General features: G+C 43.1%; 1 pseudogene; it reads right to left on the reverse strand.

Annotated features, from left to right (window-relative positions):
• Nucleotides 1-497: 497 nt before the first annotated feature.
• On the reverse strand, nucleotides 498-615 carry LOC124596943 (annotated as a pseudogene).
• Nucleotides 616-13,492: the final 12,877 nt, after the last annotated feature.

Here is a 13,492-nt window from a genome sequence, read left to right on the forward strand (position 1 = left end):
AACAGCCTACTTACAGTGAGTTCACATGTTTACCGCTGGTTTTAAACAATTCGTGAAAATAACATTATCACTTACATCCTTCCATTAACATCATCTTCCAAGACAATTTTAATTTAATGGTACATATGTTTCCTTTTTTGTTTTAGCGTCTAAGATAGGGACAGTTCCACTGGCTGAAGAGCGAGTTGGTTGCGAGTTGATTGTATCACTGCCAGTCCATTCCCCCCCCCCCCCTCCCTCCTCCACCTCCTCGCATGGGGCAGGGAGGGATGACGTGACAATTAAAAAAGCCTAAAGCACTCCGTCTTCAGGCCACGAGTGGCCTACCGGAACCATCCGACCGCCGGGTCATCCTCAGTGGAGGGTGCGGATAGGAGGGGCGTGGGGTCAGCACACCGCTCTCCCGGTCGTTATGATGGTATTCGTGACCGAAGCCGCCACTATTCGGTCGAGTAGCTCCTCAATTGGCATCACGAGGCTGAGTGCAACCGGAAAAATGGCAACAGCGCATGGCGGCCTGGATGGTCACCCATCCAAATGCTGACCACGCCCGACAGCGCTCAACTTCGGTGATCTCACGGGAACCGGTGTATCCACTGCGGCAAGGCCGTTGCCGTTAAAAAAGCCTGAAGGAATCATTAATTTGGAAATGGAAGTGTGTATGTGTGTTGACGGGGAGGGGGGGGGAGGGAGAAGCTGAACACCGAAGAGGAATATGAACGCTTGAATACTGTAAGCTGGATAAAATCAGGCTGAGAACCACTACAACGACTACGTGTATATATATATATATATATATATATATATATATATATATATATATATATATATATATATATATATGCAGCTGATTACTGCTGTATACCATAAACAGACTGTTTCGTAAATTTGGAATTGACCTGGATTGGAACCCGGACCTTCGCGTTTCCCGTGGCAGTTTGGCAGTTCTGCTGCCCGCGTCGTCGAGAGCGACGCCGTGGTGGCGCACAGTGAGCGCTGCTGCCGTTTTTAGCACCGCGCGGCGAGTGTCCGCCGCAGCCGCGACGGTGGCGCCCCGGCCGCCCGCCAGGCTCTCCCGAGGGCGCGGCTGACGAGGGCGCTCCAGCCTCCAGCGTCTGCTCCAGCGCCTCTCCAGGCCCGGTGCGGCCGCCCGCGCCGCTAACAAGCCCGCCTTGTTTGCGGCGCGCGGCTTTGATACGCGAGCCGTCCGCGAGACGGCAGCCGCGCGGGCAAACACGCCGCAGACGCCGGCGCCGGCGCCGCCCCGCTGCTCCGCCGCCACACTCGTTTCCGCCGCAGGACCCCCTGCGGCGGCGAGTGGCGCCGGGAGCGGCCGCGCACTCTTTGAAGGCCGCAGACAAGCAAACATCGAAACGGAACGGAATTGCGGTAAACGTGCTTATTCGGGTAAAAGTATTTCCGCCGACCTTCAGCAAACAGCGGCCGTAAGATGTTTGTGCGCCACAAAGCGGCCAGTAATCTTATATTTCATCTCGAATGGTAAGCGCATGTTGCCTGTTTACGCTCAGACTTCAAATTAGTCCCGCATATGTTAAAGCTTGACGTCTGTGAAGATACAAGAAATAAGTTTTCATCCACGTCGCATCAGTTAGTGCCTTACTCGCGTTTTGTAAACCGCTACAAGCAGTTCGGTATGCCGGAATCCTGGCAGCATGCGAGTGCTATGCGCTCCTTCTTGGCAACCTGCATTTGTATGATATACTTTAATTCAGCAGCTCATTGAAGAATTGCCTCTGGCACATCTTACTAATACTTGGCCTTGTGAGGAATATGATATGTGATGTCTGGACCTGATCATCAGTCAGCGATTATAGTACTGAATAACACTACACAGCTGCTTTAAGAGCGTTAATACACGACGTATCTGACCTGCTTTAACCCTTAGGTAGGCGGGCCTTTCATGAGTGGGGGCGTTGCGGATTTCACACCGCAATTAGTACTACACTTTTAACCTAAGAAATGGTTCAAATGGCTCTGAGCACTATGGGACTCAACTGCTGAGGTCATCAGTCCCCTAGAACTTAGAACTAGTTAAACCTAACTAACCTAAGGACATCACAAACATCCATGCCCGAGGCAGGATTCGAACCTGCGACCGTAGCGGTCTTGCGGTTCCAGACTGCAGCGCCTTTAACCGCACGGCCACTTCGGCCAGCTAACCTAAGAAAAAATAATATTTATATATGCGCCAGTCAAATTTTATAGGAGAAGACATAACATAACATTACATGGCTCTATAAAAATAATCTTTTATTTATTTGTTGCCTTCACAATCTTCTATTATTGTCATTGTAACTTATAACAAGCCGATATTCTTTATTGCCTTCATGGTTCTTTTAATTATGTCACTTAACTGCACTGATTCACGTGAAAAGAAAGTAACAAGGGAACACATTATGAAATGGAGCATTCATAAAATTCCACTCCTGTTTATGATTGTCAATAAATTAGTCAACTTGCATCTGCATCTCATAGTCTTCAGGACGTACAGTTAGACGGTGCCTGTCAAATGCCTTCTTTTTCTCTCCATTTCCACGCTTTTGAGACCTAATGGATCGCATGTTTCTATAAAAGTAATATATTGTAGCAAATCAATATCCATGATTGCAAAAAGTAATGAGAATTGCATATGGGAACTTCGAATCGATTCGAATATTCATTATTTACTAATATAAAAGAAAGATTGCCTTGAGGCGAAAGAAAAACGCAAGTACAGAAAATACTTTCATCACAAGGCGCGTAGCGGCAAACACACAGCAAACGCAACAGTCACGTTTCAAACGACAATAGCGAACAAACTGGAGAAAGCATGATTCGCGCAAATGTAGAAGTGGTGAAATCTGTTGAGAATAACAAATACGTATCTGGATGTGGACGCAACAGTAATGCTATCAGTGATACTAACTGAAAACTAAATCTAACTGCCGCAGGCGCGCCCATCGAAGGGTTAGTTAAAAACTGTTAGTTAACCAGTTCCTCCATCTTCAACGTGGACAGATAAGTTCGAAATAAAATGTTAATAAATTTATTTCCACAAAACATTTCTTGCGGATTTTTACTTTCGAAGGGTATAAAAAACAAGAAAATAATTCGTAAGCGACGATTATTCTTTAGTAGCTCTTCCTTCAGTTTAGTAGATGATAACTATCAATTTCAATTAATTATTTATCCACGAACGAAATAAAGCATTAGCCTGAAAGAACAGCGTTGATAATGTTTACACTAAATCGGTCGTTAACCTTAGAACACTAAAGGGGAGAAAATGTTGCATTGTTACTAAACCATTGTAAATTATACTGCTCCATTTTTTATTCAAAGAAAGTCATAAATTATAGTTTACGCTCTAATTAATAAAGTTATAAAGTCTTCAATAGTATGTCACATACAAAATAAGTACCAAGAGCGTTCAGTAAGTAATCCAACACATTCTTTTTCAGAAGTCAGGTTGGTTTTATTCATGATTCCAGTACATCATATTATTCCCCAATCTTTTAGCTACAAAACACTATTTTGCAACGTAACTTCCGTTCATCCGTTCAACGCGACGGCCTCACGCCACCTTACTGGGAGGCCCTGAATGCTGGCACGGCCCCACTGTACTGTTCGATGACGGAGCCAACACCTTGCCGCATCAGTTACCTCCCCATCAACCACGCACTGCTTTCTGCGGAGTGCATCCTTCAGCGGGGCAAAATAATGGAAGTCGGAAGGTGCGAGATCCGAGCTGCAGGATGAACGAAGAACAACAGTCCAATGAAGTTTAGTGGGCTCCTCTCTGGTGCGAAAGTCGAATGAGAATATCCGCACATTCGAACGTTGTAGGAGTCACAGCTGTGTGCGACCCATCAGCGCTCTGGAGACTGTACAAGTCTGTCCGACCTTGTTATGATGATGACAAGCGCCTCGCCCAAAGACTGTGTGCGAAATCTTATGGGACTTAACTGCTGAGGTCATCAGTCCCTAAGCTTACACACTATTTACCATAAATTATCCTAAGGAGAAACACGCACACCCATGTCCGAGGGAGGACTCGAACCTCCGCCGGGCTCAGCCGCACAGGCCATGACTGAAGCGCCACAGACCGCTCGGCTAATCCCGCGCGGCCGCCCAGCGACTCACCGTGCTTTTGTTAACTGACAAGTGTCCGTAGATAATCTACCAGCGCCTACGAATATCCGTGATACTCTGGTTTTCTACCAAAGGAAAGTCAACTACAGCTCTATGCTTGAAACGCACCTCCATTGCAGACGCCACTTTGCATGCTACGTATAGTGCCGCTATCTATGAGAACTTCATGCAACTATGGGAGCTGAAGCGGGAATTTTCCACGACGTTCCACAGCAAATTCCACATTTCTTTAACTGAAATAGGCAGAGAAAAAAGTGTTGCATTACTTACTGAACGCCCATCCCACAAAGTGACCGGTTTGCACTCCATACTGACAATACCGCGAATTGGTACCAGCTGCAATTTTACATTTTGAGAGAGTTTAGTAATCTAGTGTTCGTATTGGTTGTTACCCATGTAAGAGGTATGCGCTGCCTGCGATATAGAATCGCTGACCAGAGGGCAGTGTTGACTGCAGTACGAACTGTGTACTGTAGCAGTTAGTTGTTGCTAGTCGCTAGTCTGAGGTAGTCTGCGCTTGTCAGTCCCGTCTGGTGTATCATGTTGGGTGGGCCGGTCGCGGTGCACCGATGCCGGAGCCTGAGTATTATTGTATAAGGTAAAGAAGCAGCGTCGCGCATATCTAGTAATGTATCTGAACTGTCATCTAAATGTTTTAAAAATGTCCTAATAATAATTTTGGTAATATAAAGTACTATTTAAAAAAAAGCATTCATTTCAAAAAAATCTGTTGCTTCCTTTCACAAATCACAAATGTATAAGCCAGCATTGCAAGGAGCTGTGCAAAAAATTTTTTTAGGTAGGAGCAGATATATTCGCCGTTTTTTTTATTGAGGTAAGAATTTTTGCTTTTTATTCAGAATGATCTTACAGGGCCACGACGCAGCACTGCTGTTGTCCAAGTTTTACCAGGTTACTGAATTTATTTTTTATTATGAGGTTTAGGAATTTTTCTGTTTCGAGCTTACATTAAATGAGAAAAGAATTTTGTGGGTACATTAAATTTGAATGCATTTGTGCACGGAGATTATAAATGGGAACCAATTTTGTTCTGAGGTCACACAAAAATTAGAATCGCTATCCATAACAATTAAACAATTATTTTTAATTTCAATTTAATTTTGTGGGGAGGTTACACCATTTTGTGAACACTCTCGGCAGACGACTTTCAATTAGTCAATCAACAGAACTATTTTTCACAATATGAAAACACTTTCACCTTTTACTTGAATTCCTACTAAATACAGATCTGCTGTAAGTGAATGTTATACTTACAGTTGCAGAATCACTATGGTATACCAGAAACTAAGAATCCATCTGAAGCGTAAGAAAGAAATTTGTATCCATTTCAGTTCCATAGACCTGAATTTTTGTCAGCCACTGTAGAACTTCTGGTTTACATTCCACTGACTAAGACTGTAGATCATGATTACATTTCAAACAACATGGCATCATATTATTGATACATTCCATCAGTTAAAAATTTATATCGCACTTACTAAAACTAATTTTGTGATATTTTCTTAAAAAAAAAAAGGTGTGTGAAATCTTATGGGGCTTAACTGCTAAGGTCATCAGTCTCTAAGCTTACACACTAATAACCTAAATTATCCCAAAGACAAACTCACACACCCACGCCCAAGTGAGGACTCGAACCTCCGCCGGGACCAGGTGCGTAGTCCATGACTGCAGCGCCTTAGACCGCTCGGCTAATCCCGCGCGGCTATTTTCTTCGGAACATTTCCGCTATGAGAACACTATGACTGAAGTAGTTGGTAGGATAGACCGTAATTTGCTCATGTAGATTGCAGCCACTAGCTAGTTGAGAGCGGATGCTCCATCCGATATTCGCTCCAGTGGATGAAAGCTGCACCTCTCGAAGTACAGAGGACAGTCGTCGTGGTACAAGGACGCCGTCACTGCGCTAGGCTGCTCCCTGCCACGGAAACCCTGTTGTGTGTGAACATAGATTATTAATCATACTAGATGGCGGACTTAACAGGAATCCACTCACTTTCGGTCTCTACATATTGCGGTGTAGCTGAAATACAGTCATCACTGTAAAGGATTTGGCCTGTAACGTTAGTGTATACTACTGTATAGTGAGAGGACCCTTTCCATATTGAGGAACTTTAATGGAATTTTATGTTCTGAAGAATCCTCCTTAGTGTGAGCTATCAAGTGAATTGGGCCGAAGTAACTTGGAAGTTCTCCGTCAGTGTATGAACCAACGGCGAGCGAGGCTCTGAAAGTCTACAATGACGGCTGAACTCTATTGCATTACAGCATCTGCAGTTGGTTTTATACAGCTGGTGTCTACCGAATCTTATAACACAAGGGTCGTTCCAAAAGTAATGCCTCTTCATCTGGTGCTAATGCCTGAACCTTGCTCTTTCATTTGCAGCTGGTTCCGTTGTTCTGCTGTAGCTGGCGCCAGCAGAGCAGCAGTGTTCCAGAATATCTGACGTGAGTATAAAGCAGCGATGTGTGATTGATTTACTCATTGCTGAAGAAATTGAGCTGATTCAGATCCATCGACTCTTGCTAAAGGTGTATGGAGACGATACAATAGACGTGATCAACATGAGGCTATCGATACGGCATTTTCAAGGTGGTGAAGAGGGTGTGCATGACAAGCTACGGCCCGGTCGGCCCTGCCCAGCTGTCATCCCTTTCAATGAAGAGCGTTTGATCAACTTATTCATGTTTATCATCCGATAGCGACCATAGATTTGTGTGCAGAGCTGAATGTTGACTGTAATGTCTTGGAAACAATATTGGAACATCTTGGTTTATGGCAAAGCCTTTGCGAGCTGGATCCTGCGGATGCTTGCAGAGGAACAAAAAACTAGTCGAACAGAAATTTGTCGGGAGCTGCTGGACTAGTATGAAGCTGAAGGTGACAATTTTCTGAATAGCATCGTCCCCGGGTATGAGACGTGATGTTACCACTATTAGCCGGAATCCAAAAGACAGTCCATGGAGTGGCGACACGCGAATTCTGCGTCAAGACCCAGCCGTCTGCAGGAAAAGTGATGTGCACAGTCCTCTGGGATAGCAAGGATGTGGTTCTTTCGGATGTCTTGGAGCCTGGGGAAACTGTCAATTCAGCAATAAGACGACACCGGCTAAGCTGCAAGCCCACATTTCCAGGCTAAGGCTAGAGAGGAAGACTAAATTTATCCTGTAACATGATAACGCCAGACCCCACACAACTTTTGCGACCACACAACACAGTGCAAAATTCGACTCGGTTGTCTTACTACATCCGCCGTACAGTCCCGATTTACCGCCATCATACCGCCGTCTGTTTGGGCCTCTGAAAGACGTACTACGTGGCGAAAATTTTCAAGACTCGAATGCTGCTGTCAAAGCTGTAGCCCCATACTTAGCAATCATATACAACCGTTCGCTCGCCGAAAGATCCGTACCCAAAGACTGGAAAGTTGCACAGGTCACACCACTATTCAAGAAAGGTAGTAGGAGTAATTCACTAAATTACAGGCCAATATCGTTAACGTCGATATGCAGCAGGATTCTAGAACATATATTGTGTTCGAACATTATGAATTACCTCGAAGAAAACGGTCTATTGACAAACAGTCAACATGGGTTTCGAAAGCATCGTTCCTCTGAAACACAACTACCTCTTTATTCACGTGAAGTGTTGAGTGCTATTGACAAGGGATTTCAGATCGATTCCGTATTTCTGGATTTCCGTAAGGCTTTTGACACTGTACAACACAAGCGGCTCGTAGCGAAACTGCGTGCTTATGGAATATCGTCTCAGTTATGTGACTGGATTTGTGATTTCCTGTCAGAGAGGCCATAGTTCGTAGTAACTGACGGAAAGTCATCGAGTAAAACAGAAGTGATTTCTGGCGGTCCCCAAGGTGGTGTTATAGGCCCTTTGCTGTTCCTTATCTATATAAACGATTTTGGAGACGATCTGAGCAGCCGTATTCGGTTGTTTGCAAATGACGCTGTCGTTTATCGACTAATAAAATCATCAGAAGACCAAACCAACTGCAAAACGACTTAGAAAAGATATCTGAATGGTACGAAAAGTGTGTGGTCATCCACATGAGTGCTAAAAGGAATTCGTTAAACTTCTGTTACGCGATAAACCAGTCTAATCTAGAAGCCGTAAATTCAACTAAATACCTAGATATTACAATTACGAACAACTTAAATTGGAAGGAACACATAGAAAATGTCGTGGGGAAGGATAACCAAAGACTGCGTTTTATTGGCAGGACACTTAGAAAATGTAACCGACCTACTAAGGAGACTGCTTGCACTACGCTTGTCCGTCCTCTTCTAGAATACTGCTGCACGGTATGGGATCCTTACCAGGTAGCACTGACGGAGTACATCGGAAAAGTTCAAAGAAAGGCAGCACGTTTTGTATTATCGCGAAATATGGGAGAGAGTGAATGATACAGGATTTGGGCTGGAAATCATTAAAAGAAAGACTTTTTCGTTGCGACGGAATCTTTTCACGAAATTCCAATCACCAACCTTCTCCTCCGAATGCGAAAACATTTTGTTGACACCAACCTACATAGGGCGAAACGATCACCACGATAAAATAAGGGAAATCAGAGCTCGTACGGAAAGATATAGGTGTTCATTCTTTCCACGCTTCATACGAGATTGGAATAACAGAGAACTGTGAAGGTGGTTCGATGAACCCTCTGCCAGGCACTTGAATGTGATTTGCAGAGTATCCATGTATATGTATATGTAGATGAAGTGGTTAGCTTCAGCTGGTTCCGATTTTTACAAGCGCGGCAAGCAGGGTCTGGTTTATCGTTGACAAAAGTGCATAACGGATGGTGGTAGTTGAAATATTGCTCTATTTAGCTGTGCTGTTGTAATTTATGTATTTCCTGTAGTTTCTATGAATAAAAATATCAGGCACTACTTTCGGAACGACCCTCGTACACCCTAGTGGGTGCTTTCCAGAGTGGCTCATTTACCAGTCACTCTTTGTACATTTTGATAAGCATATTTTGGGTATACTCACTTTTATTATGACAATCATTGTGGTTTGACTCTTAACGTGGATAACTTCCCCAAAGCCGGTACTCCGTAACTGTCAAGCTACATTACTGAAATAGTCATTACAAATCTGAAGATGCGTCTATACTGACATGAAACCAGTAGCTGCGAATAAAACACCTCCATGCGGCTTTTGGAAACGCCTAATCATTCTTGACTAATTAATTGTCAAAATTTACGATAATTTTGATGATTATTGAGTGTTGAGCGTTGTTATTGTCATTCATAATGCCTCTGAACTGTGGCTGCCTTCTCTAGTAAGTTGTTTGTGTAAACTCGCATGTGGTCTTTTAGTGAAAAGGTCACTATACCTACAAAAATTCAAGTTCAGTGTTGTTTATATTCCCAGGAAAGCTAACATAGTAGTGGACACCCTATCATGTGCTACTGAACGATTAAAGATCGAGGACAATGCGGAACTTTGTTTGAAATCGAATACCTAAAACGGGTGCCTTTCGAAAATTTCTGTCATCTCCAGGAATAGAACAAGGATCAGATATTATGGGACGTAAGGACCAGGTGGGAGACAGGAATGAAGTCATGATTAGAAAATACTGTCTCATCAGGTATGGAATACTTATCAGAAAAAGAAATTGAACAGATGACAACTGGCTTCTGTCCATACCAGAAGAGTTTAACAAATTAATACGGTATGTGTACCTTAATTGTGCACATTTTAGCACAAAAAAGTGCTTCTCTAAACTAAGGGAGTCGGCATACTTCTGCAGTATTGAGAGAAGAATATGGGAGGTTTTAGAGAATTGCGTACTACATTAGACGCAACTCTTTTCAACTGTACCAGTGGAGTTGTTTGAGTTCGCTGCAACAGATTTATTTAGTCCAGTGACAAGATCAAGGCGTGATCATCAATATGTATTATTCACTGTTGAAGTGATGCCACAGTTCGTTGTCTTTACGCTGCTTCGATTTGCTACCACAAAAGCTGTACAAAAAGCATTTGCTGCAGGTTTCCAGAAAGATGTGGTAAGAGTATGTAAAGTAGTATGAGGCAATGGCTCTCTGTTTAAACCTCAACAGTGGCAGAACCTGTTTTATTGGAGGAGGATTACCTCTATGTATACATCCTGTGTCTAATCCCATTGTTCGAGTAATGCTCGAATTGGAGAAGATGGGTCGATTATTATATTGTCCTCAAACTGGTATGTCTTCTTCCATTATTACCAGGAAGTCATGAAAGGGTTACCACATGGAGCAATCAGGATGGCACCTTTACTGGTACTGAAGAACAAGTGACCAGCAGAGAAAATTAGGGAGTTAGCCGACTTTCTATCCACTGGGAGATAAAAGCATGCACAAGTCATTCCGATGGCTACTGAGAGTTCTCGTATTAGGAGGGCTGCATAGCGAAGGAAACCAAGCCAGAGAGGAAAACTGTGGGACGTATGCCTGGTTGAGGGGAACAGTGTTCTTATTACAGCTCATCGACTTTTGAACAGAAGGTAGTTTCACTGCAATAAGTCCTTCAGTGTGTATTGTGGTCCATTTTGGGTGTGCAAAGTCCTGCATCAAAACGTAGTTGAGCAGGAAACGTTGCGAACTAAGAGATCTAGAGGAGTTCGCTATGTGTCAAATGTTAAGAAACTTAATGAGTAGTTCAATACATGAGGGCCTGACAGGCTAGCATCTTAGTGATCACCGTTGAAGTGACATCTGTGACAAGTTATCTGTGTTAACAGTTTTGCTACTGGTAAGATGTGGCCAACAAAATCTTATGGGCTATTTCGTGGTGCGAACTTTTAATTGAGCAATTAAGGAGATATCTTTGAATTAGCAGTTATGTGAAGGGCAGTAGTATTACAGGCGGAATAATAGGAAGTAGATGCCAACTGTAAAAGGTAGTGCTGCACAAAATTTTTGGGTACTTGCATGTGGAATGCAGAGGTAATTTTCTGCATATGACCTGCAGCGCTAAGGTAGTTGACGTTTATGTTTGTCTACCCAAGTAGTGATGAATCATAGAACCAAGGAAGATCGATTGACTGGTAACGAGTGTGAAGCGGCTACCTTTTCCAAGCTTTCTCCTCCAATTTTTATCTTATTTCCATACTTACTTTGCATATGATTTTCTTCTTACCTCATTTGTCTTCTGATTCCGTTCTTATCTGCTGACATTTCACTTGCATTGTGTGCTGATTATATGAGTGGTTAGGGTCTTGGTTGTAGCAATGTAGATTACTCGTCCCTCTTTACTTAACACTGCATTCCCATTAACGTATCTGGGTTTGGGGCAACAGGAACTCCTTTCGTTTGGGCAGGGTTACTGGTGATTACTGCACATAGGCTTGAGGAACCAGCAGTCACTCAAAGTGTGGTTTTCGTGGTAGCAGACACCACAAACAGCTGAGTGAAGCTTTCAGCGCTAATATTACTGGTATTCTGGCCAATGAGATGGAAATACGATCGAAGGAGCGTCAAGTTGTTTCAGTAGTAGGATGAGAGACTGGTAGTGGTAGGGTCTAGAAGTCCATGTGTTAGCAAACTTTCTGTGGTGTCTTTAGAAGACCATTTGTCTAATCCTGCTGTGTTTGGTTTCAGACTCCGTTCCCCAAGCTAGATATATAGCCACACATGTGACTGTCAAATTTCCCGCCTTTCTGTGGAAATGCAGAGCAAAGCTCACATCAAAATTTCCAGAATTGTCTGCAAGTGAGTCCGGTCTTTGGAATGTGGCTACAATCTGTTCCTGTTTCTGAGAACTCGAAGCTCATAGGTGGATATATTGTTAGCTTGTTGGTGGAAGCTAGTTAACTAACTTCCACATCCCTCACTGAAGCAGCATTTAGGCAGTAGTAGAATGAGAGACTGGTAGTGGTAATCGGCTAGAAAGATTGTGTAGAGATGCCTTTCCGAGGTCTAAAAGAAAGCTATGAAAAATTCGGACAGCACTCATGGTCTGGAGGCGACTACTGTTCCGCGCTCGTCCATTATTTCATGACCTGAGTCTTCTTCCGAGTATTCAAAGTTTAGCGTTGAACTTACTTGGAACTTACAAATTTTTTCTCATCCACATTCGGTTATCATGAAGATGATGAGATCTGCGACTCGCAATCGCAACATTCCGGCACACACCAGCTACAATAAGCAGCCACTGCGGTGCAGGACGTGGTGACTCGTCACCAGCCATCTCATTCACAACCACCGATGACAACAGCTGTAATGTGCTCGTTAAACTTCGGAAGTCATGACTGAGTGAAGGGATAGAAATTCACTTCCAGTTTATGGTCCCAAATTGTGCATCATGTGCTCCACATGCTTCACACACTTATATACGTGTGTTCTACAGTAAATATTTATTTTTCAAAAGGATATTTTTCCGTATTCAGTTAACTAATCACGTTCCATTTCCTATTCAACTCTGCGTAGGTAGAAACACAGCTTATGATTCGTCACACTAGTGTTAAGAAGGAGAACAGTGGAACGAAACAGATGGTTGTTGTGGTGACTGACAGTAGACTTCACTTGGTGAATTAACACCAACACAAATCCAGAGCACGACCGAATCGTCTAAGCACATACTATCAGCAGGGAAAACTCCAAATCACAAAACGAGAATCAGGCGAAGTTAAAATACTTTGCTATGCAATTCTGATTACGTAAGATTTTAGCGACTAGCGTGAGACGCCACAACTGATGAGCAGTGGTATATTGGTAAACAATCATCAGAGGGTGGCACCATGTCATGTGCTTGCCGTGTCAGCTGCACCCCGCGCAGACACGAGCTGAGCTGCCGTCTGCAGCCCACGGAAGTCTGACGTGTTCTCTCTGTTGATATTTCGGCTAGGCGGGGATTCCGAATCACCCTCAGATTCTACTTTTGTGAAGTTGATTTATAGGACGTTCACACAACTTGTGATGATCTTTCTAATCTTTTCATTATTTCATAATCTGTTGTGCACGTTGTTCTGTATGAACAGTCTTCTTTAATTTTTTTTTAATACTGTAATATTTTATATCACGGTGTGATTTCATAGTTGTGTCATTCATAAGTCTGGGCATGATAACAACCGTAATTATCCAGTATCATGCTAGTGCTGACCCAAGTAAGTATTCATTTATTTTATTTTATTTTGTTGAAGTAAAATTATTATAAAGCTCTATTTTACCTCATTTTTAAATTAAAGGCTTTAATCTGGTTTACTTCGTTTCAGTGTCTTCTGAATACATTTCCCATTTACCAGATCAAGTCTATGATTCGTTTACTAATAAAGTAAATTATCCAATTGAGTCCTCAGGTCATCGAACCAAAAGCAATAGACGA

Source organism: Schistocerca americana, chromosome 2, assembly GCF_021461395.2.
Source record: "Schistocerca americana isolate TAMUIC-IGC-003095 chromosome 2, iqSchAmer2.1, whole genome shotgun sequence".
NCBI classification, from domain to species: domain Eukaryota; kingdom Metazoa; phylum Arthropoda; class Insecta; order Orthoptera; family Acrididae; genus Schistocerca; species Schistocerca americana.